General features: G+C 48.7%; 1 long non-coding RNA gene across 1 annotated transcript; it reads right to left on the reverse strand.

Moving 5' to 3' along the window:
* Positions 1-13,954: 13,954 nt before the first annotated feature.
* Positions 13,955-15,427, reverse strand: LOC120619330 (uncharacterized). The gene is made up of 2 exons (XR_005657484.1): positions 14,984-15,427; positions 13,955-14,852 (listed from the first exon to the last, which is right to left on the reverse strand). It is a non-coding gene; the product is annotated as an uncharacterized LOC120619330 (long non-coding RNA).
* Between the last annotated feature and the right edge of the window lie 17 nt (positions 15,428-15,444).

Below are 15,444 nucleotides of genomic sequence, written 5' to 3' on the forward strand. Positions count from 1 at the left end.
CGTGGGTCCCCACTCCTGTGAGTGCCCAGACCAGGAACTGGGAGCCTCCGGGATCCAAACCGGTAGCACGTGGTGAGGTGCACACGCCCACACAGGTGACAGGTAGGGACACGGCCACCTCAGGGCTCAGGCCCGATCGAAGGGGGTCTAAGTATTCATCATCTGTTTTGATGTGAAGTCTCAGTGCCGTGGGAAAACCGTTGGTTTAGGACTCAGATCACCTGGCTTCTAGTCCACCTCTGCAACTGGGAGCCCTTGAGCCAACTACCGACTCCACCTGAGCCTCAGTTTCCCTCCCTGTGGAACGGGAGAGTGACTTCTGGCTTTCATGGTCTGGTTCTTGGCAACGAGTTGCCTCTTCCGAGACCAGCTCGCCCGCCCGGCAGGAACGTGCGAGCAAACCTCGGGGTCCCTCTCTTTACGAGAGCAGCCGGCCAGAAAGGGTGATGGGGTGGTGAAAATGTCACCGCCTTCCCTTTCCCTTGAGAGCTAAGGGGCTGAAATGCAACGTCAGGCAGACAGACCACGCCAGAGCTCGGCTCAAGGTTTTAACGGCATTTTGATGCTCGGCATATTTATCTGGATTTCAGGGTTTTGTTTTGTTTTTTTTTAGGCTGGGATGCTGTAGCTCTCCGCTCACCCGGCAGCATGCTCTGACCGGAGCTCTGGAGGTAGCCATTAGGGGAAGGAGCACGGTGGAGCGAGGGGAGTTTGAGATGAAGGGCCAGGAAATGCTCCCTCGGGGATCTGGCATTATCAATAAGGCTGAGTGGATAAAGTCGTTCTCCGCTGTGAATCGAAGCTCGCTCGCTGCACTGTGCTCATCCCTCTGTGAGTCTCGTTAATTGTCTTATTCTCTATAGGAGCCGTTTTCGCTCTTCTTTCCACTTTCCTATACGTCTGAAATCCTATCGAAATTATAAGTTATCAACAGAATCAATAGGGAAAGGGTTGGTTGTTTCGTAGGAGTAACTGAAATAGTAGGGCATTGAAGGCGATCATCTGTCCATCCCTAAGTCTGCGGTGGGTGCTTACCAGGGAGGCAGGGGAGAGGGTCCTAGAGGAGCCGGGGGAGGAATTAATAAGGTAAATCAGCATAAGCAAGGAGCCTTGCAGGGACTGATGACAGATGGCTGTGTGACTTGGAGAGGGAGCCTGATTAAGTTAAATAATTGCCGCTGGTGTCCAAAAAAACCCAGGAAATTGTTGGAAGAAAGGAAAAGAGCTGCCGAATCCTTTTCGAAATGCCTCTTAGGCACAGGTGTGTGTTCCTGGTTCTTTCCCGCAACACACACTTCCTGTGCGGCAAGCGCCTTGCTAGATGCTGGCTAAACAGTTCAAATAAGAGGGGAGCAGCTCCCCGCACTCACCTCGTAGCCCAGGAAACGAAGCCCGACGGGGGCGTGCGGATCGTGCGCCACCGGAGAAGGCCATGGTGGTGTCTGAGAAGAGCAGAGTCCTGAGCGCCCACTTCTCGCTGAGCTGGCGCTATCGGTTCTGCTTCTGTGAACGGGTGGATCGCACGAAGCCACGTCATTATTTCCCTCCATTGCTTCCTTGCCATTTGCGGTATTGCTGTCTCTATGATACTGTTTCGTTTCGGTGAACCGCATCCGTTCTACCGATGTATACCGTTATCTGTAGAGCTGGGAGATCCAAGTCAGGCGAGTCTTAAATGAACTTGAACTTTGCACTCGTCCGTCCCATCCACGGGCCCTTGTTATTGTCTTTTACCGTCGTGTCCGGTGGACCGGTCAGGCCCTGCCTGAGACACGCTGGCTCTTCCTATTGTTCTCACACCTACGATCATACTCACTCGTATGGGATTAAGAAATAAACGAAGAGGGTTCACGCCAAGTCTGGAATAATCTCGCTGCAACATCCGGACCCTTAGCTTCTACTAAGGCCTGCAGTGAGATCTAATCGGTGCTATTGCATGCTATTTAGAAAAACAACCCTACCAAAAAATGGAATTTAAAGCATGTTTACAAATCTTAGCATGCATTACTCTAGCTTTTCGTCATTTGTCAGCAGCTCAGGCTCCAACGAATAAGAAATAGATTTTCCTACAGAACAATGCAAAATACATTGTTCATATTTTTTTTTGGGGTGGGGGAGGAGAAGAAATAATTAAAAAAAGAAATTGTGAGAGCTTTGAAGTGCCCGGAGCGCAGTGGCAGGTTCTTTCGTCGAAAGGCAGATTTTCCTCCTGCCGCTCAGCTAGATTCTTATCACACGTTTCTGAGCAGGAGATAATCAAAACCACCCAGAATGAATCAAAGGACAGAAGAGAACTGTGCTGTGACAGGGGCTGAAGGGCGGCCTTTGGGGTGCTGGGTTCTCTCTGAAAACAAACAGCACGAGGTGGGCCGAGAGGGACCCTTATCTCTGGCATTCCGTTTATGCCTCCCGGCCGAAGCGGTTTTCCCTCGAAAATGAATGGAGTGCCAGGGGACGCTCAGCCTTCTCTTCCGGCCGCTTCCTCGCACCGCCCAGACGTTCCGATGAGTTATTTCTCCCCGTCACCCCAGCAGGCAGGTCGTCATCCGTATCCCTGCTTTGGAGGCCGAGCGGTGACTCCGTAATGGGCCTTGAATGCGTGAGGGGCGTGCGGCCCAGGTGGGGAGCGGCTGTCCTCAGAGTCTGTCTCGAGTTGAGAGGTGAGGGCGTGAGCGGACCATATGCAGAGGTGAGAAAGGATTCTCGGTCCCGGGGGGCGGTGCTCCCTGAGAAGTGGCGAGGCTTTCTGCAGGCAGGAACCCATCTTGTACCCTGGGGTTTGCATCCCCACAGCATCCGCCAGATATGTGTGTTCCCAGATAGTCACTGCTCGGTCGGTTGATTGACAACTAATGTTGATGGCTTCATCTATAGAGACCTTCCAACCACGGCTAGCGGCGATAGATCTAGGCTGACTTGATCTACCAAGAAGAAGGGACCAAAGGGTCCTACCAGGTCACTGTTTCCAAGTGCATAGTTAGCTCCTAATATTGGCTCTGTTCAATTCAATAGAGAATTCGATCGAGTCGATACTTCTTGGTCGTCTACTAGGTGGAAAGCAATGAACGAGGCTTTGGTGCATCGAGGAAACCAATTAGTCAGCCTTGCCCTGGAAAAACAGGCGGAATGGGAGAAGAGACGCATATGGCTTCTCGCAGTGCAGGAATCTGAGAATGTGAGCCGGGCTGTCTTAGGAGGCGGCCATGCGTTCCAGTTTGGGAGCTGGGAGAGGGGTGGTGACAGTCACGCGCCCTGACGTCACTGTGTGCCACGTAGGTGGTAAGTGCTTTCCCTGGACTGTCTTATTGAAGCCTTACAATAACTGTGTACGAAAAGTGCTAATGCCATTTTCATTTTTCTTATGATAATATGGAAGCCGAGACAAGTTCAGGAACTCACCAGCAAGCAGCAGAGGCAGTATCCGAGCCGGCATGCTCGCAGAGCGTGAGCTGAGTCTCGAAGAAGATGAACATACGTCGCACATGCTGTGGGCCTGTCTCTGGGCCAGGTGTTTCTTATAGATGATTCATTTGCTTCTCAGAACAACTCTGGAGATGATATTATCATCCTCATTTTACGAATCTGAGACTCAAAGAGATGAGCTTATTTGACCAAGTTACATGGCTTACAAATATCAAAAGGGACATTCAAACTCAGGCCAGTATAGTCTCAAAATATGTCGCTTTCCGCACCATCCACAATGCTGCCTCAAGGAAAAATCACAGGAAGGCAGTCACGTCCTGCTGAAGGCAACTGAGAGATTTCAGGTGTGAGCCCCGAACAGTCCCCAGTCCACTGTAGGGTGTCCCCATTAATGAACTGCCACCTATGAAACTGCAGCAATAGCAGACTTCAAGTAGAGCTTCCAGCATTTCAAAACGGGTCGAGTTGTTCACAGGGCAATCATATCAGTCCTCTATTGCTGTATAACAAATGACCACAAATTTAGTGGCTTAAAACAAGGCCCATTACTATCTCACAGTTTCTGTGCGTCAGGAGTTTGGACGTGGCTTAGCTGGGTCCTCTGCTCAGGGTCTCGCGAGGCTATGAGCGAGCGGTGACCTGCTTGACCGTAGTCTGGGGCTGGGGCTTTGCTTCCAAGCTCATTTAGATTGTTGGCAGAATTCGATTCTGGAAGCTGTAGGGCCCCTTAACTCCTTGGTGCTGGCCCCCTCCATAGACCGGCCCCAACACAGCTATGTGCTTCTTCAAGACCTCTAGGAGGGTGTCCCTTTCCTGAGGAAGGACCTAGTCCTCCTCTCAGGCCTCTCGCTTGGTTAGGTTAAGATCTACTCGAGTCAATCTCCTTTTGGATGAACCCCCAACTAACCGATTTAAGATCTGTGACATCTGCACACTCTCTTCATCCTTGCTATACATGGTGCCCTAATTACGAGAATGTCCTGCCTGATTTGCAGATCCCGTGGCAAACTCAAGGGGCAGGGGTTATATAGGACACGTACACCCGGGTAGTGGGATTTGGAGGCCGTCTTAGAATGCTCCCTGCCGCGTGGAACTCACTCCCGGGGCTGGTGGCTGCGCTGGGCTCCTCTGGGTTGAATAAGACAGCATTCCTTAAGCATGAAAGGGCAGAGTCTGTCCACGAGTGGCATGCACTCTGGCACAGGGCTCATCTAGCACCTGTCACTCAATTTTGGCTGTGGGTCATCATTTCTGATGACAGATTCCATGGGAAAAGGATGACATTTACGTCTAAAGTTGATTTGGTGATCAGCTTTTAATTATCTGTGCTTCTCTTCTTCCTCATTGTTGCTGACCGTTTAGACGTATTTGTTCACATTATTTATTGAAAGAGCTAAAGAGGAAAAGGTCAAGGATAATGCCGGATAACTGAAAGGAAGCGACATTTTGAGGACATCTGAATGTCAAGTGATGGAAGAGGCTTCTAGACTCGAAGATTTTATCTTTAAACCGTCTTGGGAAACTGCATTTTAATTCACCCAAGGAACTCTTACGAATGGAATTTGGTTGCGTTTTCAAGGGTTGTCTATTGAAATCCCACCTTAATTTTGTTCAGTTCGCTTTTATTTGGTTTGGTTTGGTTTATGATTTGTGCGCGCGCGCACACACACACACACACACACCCACACACACACACACACGTAGCCCAGGAAGGATCAGACAGTGAAAGAAAATCAAGCTGGTGATAGTAAGAAAATCTGTAAGAAAGCAATTTAGAGATTTCAATCTTATTTAAAAGTGTCCAACATTTCAATATCCTTAGACAGTTCATGCAATTGTACTGTCGAAATAGAGACAAGTTTGCTCCAAAGCCAGTTCAGGTGGTGAGCGAGTTTTCACTGAAAAACAAAAAACAAACCAAACCCTAAACCCCACCATTCTGATCAATGTCCTCAAGACCGAAGAGAAGTCCATTCCCACCGCCTTCCACTGCTTCCACGATCAACTGTGTTCAGGGCACAGCCAGCTCGCCGAAGGCTCAGCTCCTCCTGCAGCTGGACGAGCAGGGTTTTGACAAGACAGTAAAGCAGAGGGATGTTTGTGGACTTGATCTCTGGGCCCAAACTGGGGTCAGTGCAAGCCTGGAGGACTCTCTGAGACCCTCCTTCTCATCGCTCATTCACTCCAAACGGCCTCATCCTTGAAGGCCCTGGGTCTGTAATGAAGATGCTTATAAATATGACAAGAGATTTATCACTTCAGTGTGAAATTCTCTGATACCAACAGGGAGTTTTTAAACACAACTGGCAACAAGAAGCATATGGTCAGAGGTTCAAGTTACTGCCTTTTTTTTTAATTGTTGTCTGCCAAGGACAATATATTTTTTTCCCTTCTTCAAAATAAACATTGTGCAGGAATGTGCCTCAGCAAATGGCTGGGGTTCTATTATATTTCATGCAGCTTTCTAAACAATTTCCAACCCTGGGCTGGCCTGCTGTCAAACAGAAGGCAACCAACAATAGCAAAATCCCATTAAAGCCGAGAAGGTTCCTTCCTGTGGAGAGCCTGGCCAGAAATAGTCATCTTGGCTCATTCTCCAGTTTGGCACCAGGGACTAATAATGCACGGTCTCTTAATGGAAATTATCTAATTTCATCCAAGGGCTCCTCCAGAGAGTCCGGGCTGACGCACTAACAGTCAATATAACAACATTCTTCTTGAAGAGCTGAACAATGGGCCTTTGGAGAGACTGTGATAAACGACGTCAGACGCCGGACAAACACGAGTGTAAAAATAGGCATCAGAGGTATTGACATGGCCGCCTAATTTCTCAGGAGGGAGGCCCGCCGAGGAGGGTTTGTTCAGAGCGCTTGCTGGGAACAACTTCATCAGGCCTGGTGGGGAAGGGAAAGAATAGGGGTAGGAGAGAGAGGAAGAAAAGACAGAACGAGATTAAGAATGGGGGGTGGGAATCCAGAAGGTGCTAAATAAAAGAGAAGAGTTAATTCTCCATCTGTGATACAGATAGGTATTTGGCAACTCTACGTGGTCGTTTGAGATAAACCATGCTTTGGGTGTGGTTTCCATTAATATCAGGAATATTTTTCAAGAGCTATGTGCAAGGACCGGCCGGCAGGAAAGAATGCTCCGTTTAAAGATAGTAATTCTGCTTTAAATATAAAGTGCTAATTCCATTATTTACATGTTCTTTGTTAAAATAACTTTATGCTTCCCAGGCATTAAAAGATATTGAACTATATCCAGGAAAAAGGAAATCTGAATTTCATGTAAGAAGAAAAGTTTGGAGTTCTGTGGAACGTATATATATGAGTTCTATAACACCATATAATATATATTCTGTAGAATACATCTGTATCTATATCTATTCTATCTATCTATCTATCATCTATCTATCTATCTATCTATCTATCTATCTATCTATCTATCTATCTATCTATCATCTATCGGATCTGTAAACTATCCAAATAACACTTTTCTAAGACCAACAGAATCATCCCAAGACATACATCTAGTTTTATGTTTTTCATCTTGTTACTTGTTTATTTTAATATTTAAAATTAATATTTTAAATATTTTTAGACTCATATAAATTTTAAGTTCCCCAAGGGTAGAAACTGGCTTGGATCTAAAATGGTTGTCCACATTAAGACAGTAAGTCAAAACTGGTGGTTGATTGATCAACTAATTGATTGAGTTCCATCATCTTGAAATGTCAGCGAGTCTCTCACGTGGGGGCATTTCAAGAACTAAAAACTGGAAAACTCTTCAGGATGGGTAAGGTCAAGGCTCAAACCTACGGCGGCACTTCTCTACCTGCTAACCCTTCATCTCTCCCTGCTAACCCTTCATCTCTCCCTTCCCATCAATAAGCTAGAAAGCAGTCTAGGTCCTAGGGTAGGGGACATTTTCCCTAGGGCAGAAGGCCCCGAGCTGGACGGATCACAAGGAATCCTCTTTGGATCTAAGGTGAGAATTTGCACCTCTAGACTAATGTAAGAGAACATATCCTAGCTGCATTCACAGCACTGGAATAGTGTTCAGAGACGGAATGAAGATGGCAGCTCAAGCATGAAGCCTGCCTCCCCTGTCCCTTCTCAAATTCGGATAGATATTTACTATACGAAAATGCTTGTGTTGGGGGAGGGAAATTCTGTGGCTGCGGAGAAGAAAAAACAAGAGTTAAAGGCAACTTCTCTGAAAATGCTTTTGTTTCTTTTCAAGGTTGGAATATGGGAATATAACACTATTCAAAATATACAAAATAAAACCGATAAAAATGCAAGGAGAAATTGATAAAGATACAGAAAAAAAGATTAAATATGCAAAAAGAAGTAACAACAACATATCATGATTATTAATTATGATTATATAAATAATTATAAGAATAAAAGAATAACATATAGAGAGCCGATATGTGTAAAACTTGGTATTCACCAGAGACGACACATATTATTTCTAAAAACATTCAAAAGATTGGAATGTACGTTGCTGGATTATGTTTGCTAGTATTTTGTTAAGGGTTTTTGCTTCTATATTCAAAGGGATATTGTTGAGTACTTTTCTTATGACGTCCTTGTCTTGATTTTGATATCAAGGTAATATTGACCTCATGGGATAAGCTGGTAAGTGTTACCTCTTCTTTTATTTTTCGGAAGAGTTTGCGAAGCACTGGTGTTAATCACGGCCTTATTTTGTGTCAGACATTTTCTAGAATACCCTTTTAGTTGTCTTATTTTATATATAGATCAAGTTATTTATACCTGCAAATTTTTATTTATCTGGAAATGTCTTAATTTCTACTTCAGTTTTGAAATATAGAAAGAATACAAACACAGAGAGGCTGGAGAAGAGATGAGGGTGGGCCCCGTTGGCCAAAAAATCAGGTTGGAGTCCAGTGTGCATCACTTACAAACCTCGGAGTAGTTATTTAACCGTTTAAAACGATTTCCACGAGTAAAATGGAGCGTGGCGTTTTACTAAGGGCAGCTCCTTCCTGGGCTTGATTTTGGGAGCGAGTGAGACAACCTAAGTGCTGGGTCCCGGTTCGCACCACTTTTGTCTGTCTAGGTGCGAAGCAAAGACACGTACCCAGGGAGGTCGGCAACTGGTTTGGAAAATTCTAGAGCAATTCAGAAGAAGATTCTTCGTGACCTCGATGACTAAGTCGTCCGTGTTATGGTCGACGGGGAAGTGGGGGAGCGAGGGAGAGGGTGGCCGAGACCTTTCTGCCTCCCGGCAGGTGGGGTAACAGGCGAGGTGACAGGTGGGATTTGTGTAGAGCTCCCGGCTGCCCAGGATGCCAGCTTTGGAGCACCTGCAAGGAAGCTCCTCAAAATCAACCCACAGGCTTCTTGGGCTCCTGCCTCTCAAGCACCTGAGATGCCACCGGTCCCGTGGAATTCTCCATTGCACATGGCTGCCGTGGGAGGGAGGGTGGGCAGGGAGGAGCGGGGTGGGCACTAGAGACAAGAGGGAACGTTTGATGAGAGGTGTTCTCTGAGCTCCAGTCATGGAACTGGGGTAGGGGTTTTGCCGGTGACCGAAATAGATGCCACTCTCGAGTTGCGGTGGAAAAAGGTGACCTGGATATTATGACGGGGGGCGGGAGTGGGGCGTGAGAGGGTTTGAATAAATGCCTCCGTAGGCCTGTTTCTAAACCATGCCTAGTTGCTGGAATATTGTAAATATTCAGGGCGATTCACTTCTAGCAGGGCACAGCCACGCCTGAATGTCAGCCGAGGGATTCCTTTTCGTTCGTACCTGTGAATTGAATGCAGTCTCATGCCACGCATTGAATTCTGGTCACGGGCAGCCTGATACAGGACGCACGAGGCAGGAAGCATGTGCACTGGATGCTGGAGAGAGAGAGAGGTCGTAGGCCAGTGTGGAGGGCAGGTGGAGTTTGGGATTCTTCCAGACAAGGGCTTGTGGGAAACAGGTGGGCCTTGGAAGAGGTATCATGTTTTTACCAATTAGATCGGTGAAAATGAAAGGCTAAGAACATCTCCTGCACGAGAGAGTGAGAGAACTGGGCACTCTCACCGGAAGTCAGGAAATGCAAATTAAAGTAATCATGTCTATTTATATCCAAGAGATTGGTAAAAGTTAAAAGGACCGATAACATCCATTGCTGGCAGGGATGTGGGGAAGGAGGGTAACGTCACAATCGACAGTGGGAATGTGATTCGTTACAGCGCTGTTAAAGCTTCCCGGTAAATGAAAAATGAGACAATCCCCTGAAGATTACATGTATCCTAATTGTGTTTTATTTTCTACAACGCGAGGAGATGGAAGTAGTACTATTATATTCCAGACCTGGCTAATAATGGCCATTCTACACCACCTGTAAGTACTTCTGCTTTGAACCGCACCGTTTATTTACGTGTGCCTAATTACAACAGACATAACAATTAGCCCTGAGTTCAAAAACATAAACTCACACGCCAACGATCACCTTGCGGAACCATGCATATTTCGTTAGCATCTTTCTGTGAAGGAAGCAGCCGTACAAGAGGAAAACTAACCACGAACCTGGGTGTCACGTTATCGGGCGCTTCGTCTACAGATTTGTGGTTGATTATAGGTATGTCCACGTGCTGATGCGGTGTGGCCCGTTTAGGATGAAGTCGCTGGCTTTCTGTCAGTTCTCCCCTTGTCTTCATCTGTACCCACCACCCCCACACGTGGGTTCAAGCCACCCCCATCTCTCTTGGGAGCAAAACTTCCTGCAAAGGCTGAGCAAGGCGGACACTGTTTAGCAGGAGGACCCCGGTCACATGACATCCTTTGTGACCCCAGGCTTGCCTTTCAACTTCTTAATGACTGACTCTCTTTTAAGACCCATGACAACTCGTATCATGGGCATTTTTTTATCCCTAAGACTCAGACAAAACAGCCACCGACTGCAAAATACCTGCATCTCCATGAAATAACTATAATACAGTTGTACTGCTCTATAGCGCTGACCCTCAAAAGTGAACGTTTATTCTTATTTGTAATCCAATAGGGCACTGAAATCCCACCATGCTATTTGGTGCTGGTGGGGGGTAAATGAAAGGCAGAGCTCCGGGGTGCGGGGTACCCATCCTTCCTCCCCTCTCGTTATTTGCAACTCTGTGGGCATAGAGAACAGACCCGAGAGGAACTCTAAAATGCCATCCTCCAACCTCCCTCTTTCGTGCCCCGCAAGAAACCCATGCCCCATCTCCCCACGTGGCTCCGTCTGCGACCCACAGAGACCTGTGTCCTTGGCCGTATCTAATTCTCGGCACCTCGTCCTGCCCTGCTCTCAAGTCTTTGCACAGGGACAAGGATCAGATACCTGACTTTACAGTAGGGTGCCTCCCCTCCAAAGAGGAGACCCTCCAGGAGTGGAATCTCAGCTGCTGAGAGGGAAGGAAAAGACCCCTGTGCACCCCACCGTCAATTGGGGTCTTCCTAATACCTCTAGCCATAGCTTAATGACCCTGTCGCCAATCTGTCCTTGTTTGTCAGTGTTCTGGTGACCGTCTCTGGGTTCAACTCAACTCTGTTCTCCAGCCCCTGGCCTGAAGCCAGCTCACCGTCTGACTGCGGGCAGAGAGTTTGCCCTCTGAAGAAACTGGTTCCCCTACAGAAACTGGCTGAGCGGTAGGACTCTGGCTGATGAGTCAGAAAATAGAGCATCTGCTCCCTGGAACACGATTTCCTGGCTATGTCGCCTCGGGCAAGCCACTTAACCTCTCTGAGGATCAGCTTCCTACACTCAGATCAGGAGGATGATACCTCCTCCGCATCCTTACAGTGGGTTCGGTTACAGAATAAGCGAGATAATAGACGTGGACTGGCCTTGAGACCTGCAAATCGCAAGGTGTTACTGCTGAGGGGCGACAGCTTCCCTCACCCCGCCTGGTGATTTTAAACACATAACACGGGACCTTTCCATGTGGTCGGCAACATGGGAAGAAACAGCTGCTGGTCTAAGCCAATTTTAGAAACCCGCGTTTTTGCAAAAGGAAGAGCCAGCTTTCAAGCAACAAGGTTGCTGGCACAAGATGGGGGCACCGCCAGGCGGCAATGCAGAGATGGTCCAGCAGGTGTCAGCAGAGAACCGACTTTTGGTGCCCGGGCTCGTCCAGGGATGCAGGAGGCGCCGGGGCCTGGTGGGCTGAGACAGGGCTGGCAGGATTCTGTCACTAAATCCAGAGCTGTCCCAACTTCGATGGGGTGCAGGTGGGCAGATGGGGACTCTCTATGCGGAGATGACACTTTGGCCCTACAAAGTCCCTCTCATTGGTCCGGGGATCCTTTCCCTTCCCATTTCCGCCTCTTAGACTTGGTCTGCGTTCCTCAGAACCCACGCTCTAACTTGGGAAACTTGTCTCAGAGGAAAGGAAGGTTTCGCTTGTTTGTTTACATAAATATGACTTTGGGAATGACTTTCCTCTCTCCATCTCAACACAGATCATATATTCAGAACAGAGTTGTTCCGAATATATGATTTCACCTATGCCTCCATCTCTTACTTAATATCCAACCTACTCCCTGGAGGCAAAACCCCAGCTACTCAGATTCAATAATTCAGGCAACGAGTCCAAATCCTACAAGGCAAATGGCTAACACAGTGGGAATGGACGAGGGCTGTTTCCAGCTACCAGATAGAAGCCCATTCAACGAAGTACTAAATCTCTTACGTGCTAAAGACAGTCTCTCCTCTTTTGCTCTTATGGGGACATGATTTCACTGCAAATATATGTAAGTCTATGTTACAATGTGTCATGTTGAAATGGGCTGTGCCATTAAGTTTTATGACATCTGAGGTCTTTCTTGGCTGGGTGTGGAGGAGATGATTTGGAGGGAATGAGAAGTAGCTCTTTGGAAAACTCCAAACTGCCTGGCCTTTCCTTCGTCCATGTCTATGCTTCCCAGTGAGCACGTGTGTGTGTGTGTGTGTGTGTGTGTGAGAGAGAGAGAGAGAGAGTGAGCGAGCGAGCTTGTATATGAACTGGTATAACCTAGCAATGGCGGAATGGGAATGCATGAGGAGCTCCGAGAGGAAAGAGCAAGTCGGATCAGCCCTCTGAAGCCAAATCCATGGGCAAGAAGAGGTCAAGGACGGGGCTATGGCCACATAAAGAGATGGCTACTTGTGAGTCTGCCACACCTGGGAAATGAGCAAAAGGAAAGGGAATAAACCAAGTGACTAGTGACCATGAACTCCGTGGTCCTAACGCATTGCTATTTGCCTGTCTTATCTCACATCGAACGCGTATCTTCAGAAAAATCAAGCACTCAATTTAGTTCTGGTAGTTCTGGAATACTAAAGTCTTCAGAAAGAGGGACTTGTGGCCAATTTAGAATAATCTGGCGTGGGTGTGTGTGTGTGTGTGTGTGTGTGTGTGTGTGGCAGCCTCTGGAGTCCTAAACTCTAGTATTTAGCATCCACAAGGAGCAGAACTCCCATACTTAGCACTAAATCCGAGCACGGGGCCCAGCAGTCCATCAGTCTTCGGCTGGCAGAATGACAGGCAAGATACAGGCAGATTCCCACATAGCTGCCAATCACATCCTCAGATGGCTGGGTAAGGTGTGTTTCCTTCTCTTCCTGACTGTGAATTTTTAACCGTTTCCATTTCTTTCTTGGACATCAGAAGATACCATGTTTGAAAGAATATTTAAAATTAAGGGCGGGGGCGAGTCCCAGGTCCACAGAGCAACTACCTTGCCCATCATTTTGTCCAGCGTCTGCCAGAAGCAGCAAACGCAGATAGTGGATCTGACGGCCGACGCCCTCGCGGTTACCTGACTGTGCTAAGCACAGCTCAGCATCCACTCCGACTGAGCTTTTCTGCTCCGTTGCTGTGTATCTGTGTCCCAGATTTAGGATGAGACTTTGCACTGGTGATTTAAGTGTGGAGGCTCTGAAGGGACAACCAAAGGGTAACGAGCCCCATCCGGGGCTTCGATCAGTGCATAAGCCTCTGATTTAGACCCCTTCTTTCAAGCCTAAATTCCCATAAACCAGACTGTTACAGTATACAACGGACCTTCTCGGGCATTGTCCATTCCAGGGTGGTGAGATACCCAGGCGAGAAGCAGCAGAGAGTTACTTGTATGCATTTAAGACAGCTGGCAGAACCCATCAGAAACCCCTGCCCACCGCCCAGAAGCGGTTTAACCATCTAGTATAAAGGACGCCCTCTGTTGTCAATGGTAATTTGCTGGTGCAGCTATGCAGTCTCAGAGAAATCATCCTCACACATGAGCTTCCTCAAAGGACGGCACAGCCACATCTCAGCTCAAGTGGATTCGGTGTCGTCAGGCCCTCTTCACTGAATCCTGTGGCTACCAGGCCCCAGGAGCCGGGGCCTCTCCTCTGCCCCAAAGTCCTCCCCGGCCTCACCATCTCTTCCCACCCCGTCTCCATTGCTCTGGACCAGTTCATTTCGCCACAGCTCGTAGCCGCTCGGAAAGCAAAGATTAAAGGGGAAAGTCGCAGCTGTATATTTATATTTTCATTGCTAGAAGGGAATTGATTTCCGCACATTTATTTTGGTAGCTGTAATACACAAGGGCGGATTTGCGTCACCCAAGCAACTTGTCGGTGGAGATAAAGTTGCACAAATATTAAAAAGGGAAGTGCTAGGAGTCATTATAGAGTTTTTCTCCGGAAGAAATAAGGATTTCTGCAGTATCCTAAAATACTAAGGCCGCTTCTATTTTGAGACCAATCTCGCAGGCACATCCGCTCATTTAGTCCGAGTTTGAGCCCATCAAAAAACAGGAGATGACCTGAACTCCAGCGAGCCCGGGGTTTCCTGCTGCTTTCTTGGTTCTGAGGGGTGGGGAGTAAGGAGGAGGAGGATCCGCGGGCTCAGAGAGGACGAAGGGCCCAGAGAGACGCGGCCTGGGCCTGGGGAAGGACTGTGGGTGGGTGGGTGGGGAAGGCAGGAGGTCGTTGCAAAGGTTTCTTTCCCTTTCCGCGTGTCCCTCGGGGAGCTCCGGGTCGGCCAGGGTGGTGCCGATGGGTCGCGATGCTGCGGCGGGCCTGGGAGGCCGAGGGGCGCTCCCACCAAGGCGCGATTTACAGTCAAGCCGCGGGCCTTGCGCAGAGAGAGAGGGGCGCGTGGCCGGGCCAGGAGTCCGCGGGGAAGTCCGCCCTCCCCGCCTCGCCGTCGCCCCGCCTGCCCCGCGCACCTGGCCTTGAAGTAGCGCAGAGGAGGGTTCCCGGCACCGCGGGAAACGCGCAGGGCCAGCGTTCAGCCCAGGCTGAGCCCCGCGTCCACGCCCGAGGGTCGCGTCTTACTTGGGGGGGGTAGGAGGCCTGGGGCGGGGCCTAAATGCGCCTCTTTCGAAGCGTGAGTTCGGGCTTGGGCGGCGGCCGGAATGTTGGCAGGCAAAACGGAATTGCAACCGAATTGGAAGCGACGCTAGAACACACAGGAGAGAGGGTTCATGGCAGCCGCGACACACACTCGTGCTAGCGACCGTCCCCGAGGGCTGGGGAGGTGCAGGGGCCGCGCCCTCCCACCGGAGTCTTGCCAGAATCCCCAGCTTTTACATGCGACGCCTTCACTGGAGACGTTGAAGGAGAGTCCAACCCCTCGAGTGGCCATTTGCTTGTCACTCCTTTGCCTCTGGCCAGAAACAGGACTGGTCTTGCTGCGGCTCTCGGCCTAGGGGCGGGTGTCCTCAGCCCATCGTATCCCTCCATTCCATTCCTGCCCTGGTTGTAAGGAGCAGGGCAAGAAAACCCTTTAGTAAATAAAGACGGAGGGAGAGATAGAGAGACTTAGAGACCCGGGGCTGTTTCTAGGAGAAAGTCAAGAGCTTAAAATGACAGCATCTTGCAGCGAGGGGCTAGAAACCGTTAGAAATTCATTAGCCCAAATCCTGAACTCGAGATAGGCGTGCCAAGCTCAGTCGCCTTCTCGGGTTTACTAGGTAAGAAATTTTAATGCCGAAGTGAAATTTAAAAATGCCACAGAAGCACTATTGCTACACTATTGAAAGTTTTTTTTT

The sequence above is a fragment of the Pteropus medius genome, unplaced genomic scaffold (genome assembly GCF_902729225.1).
Source record: "Pteropus medius unplaced genomic scaffold, Ma_sr-lr_union100, whole genome shotgun sequence".
In the NCBI taxonomy this organism is placed as follows: domain Eukaryota; kingdom Metazoa; phylum Chordata; class Mammalia; order Chiroptera; family Pteropodidae; genus Pteropus; species Pteropus medius.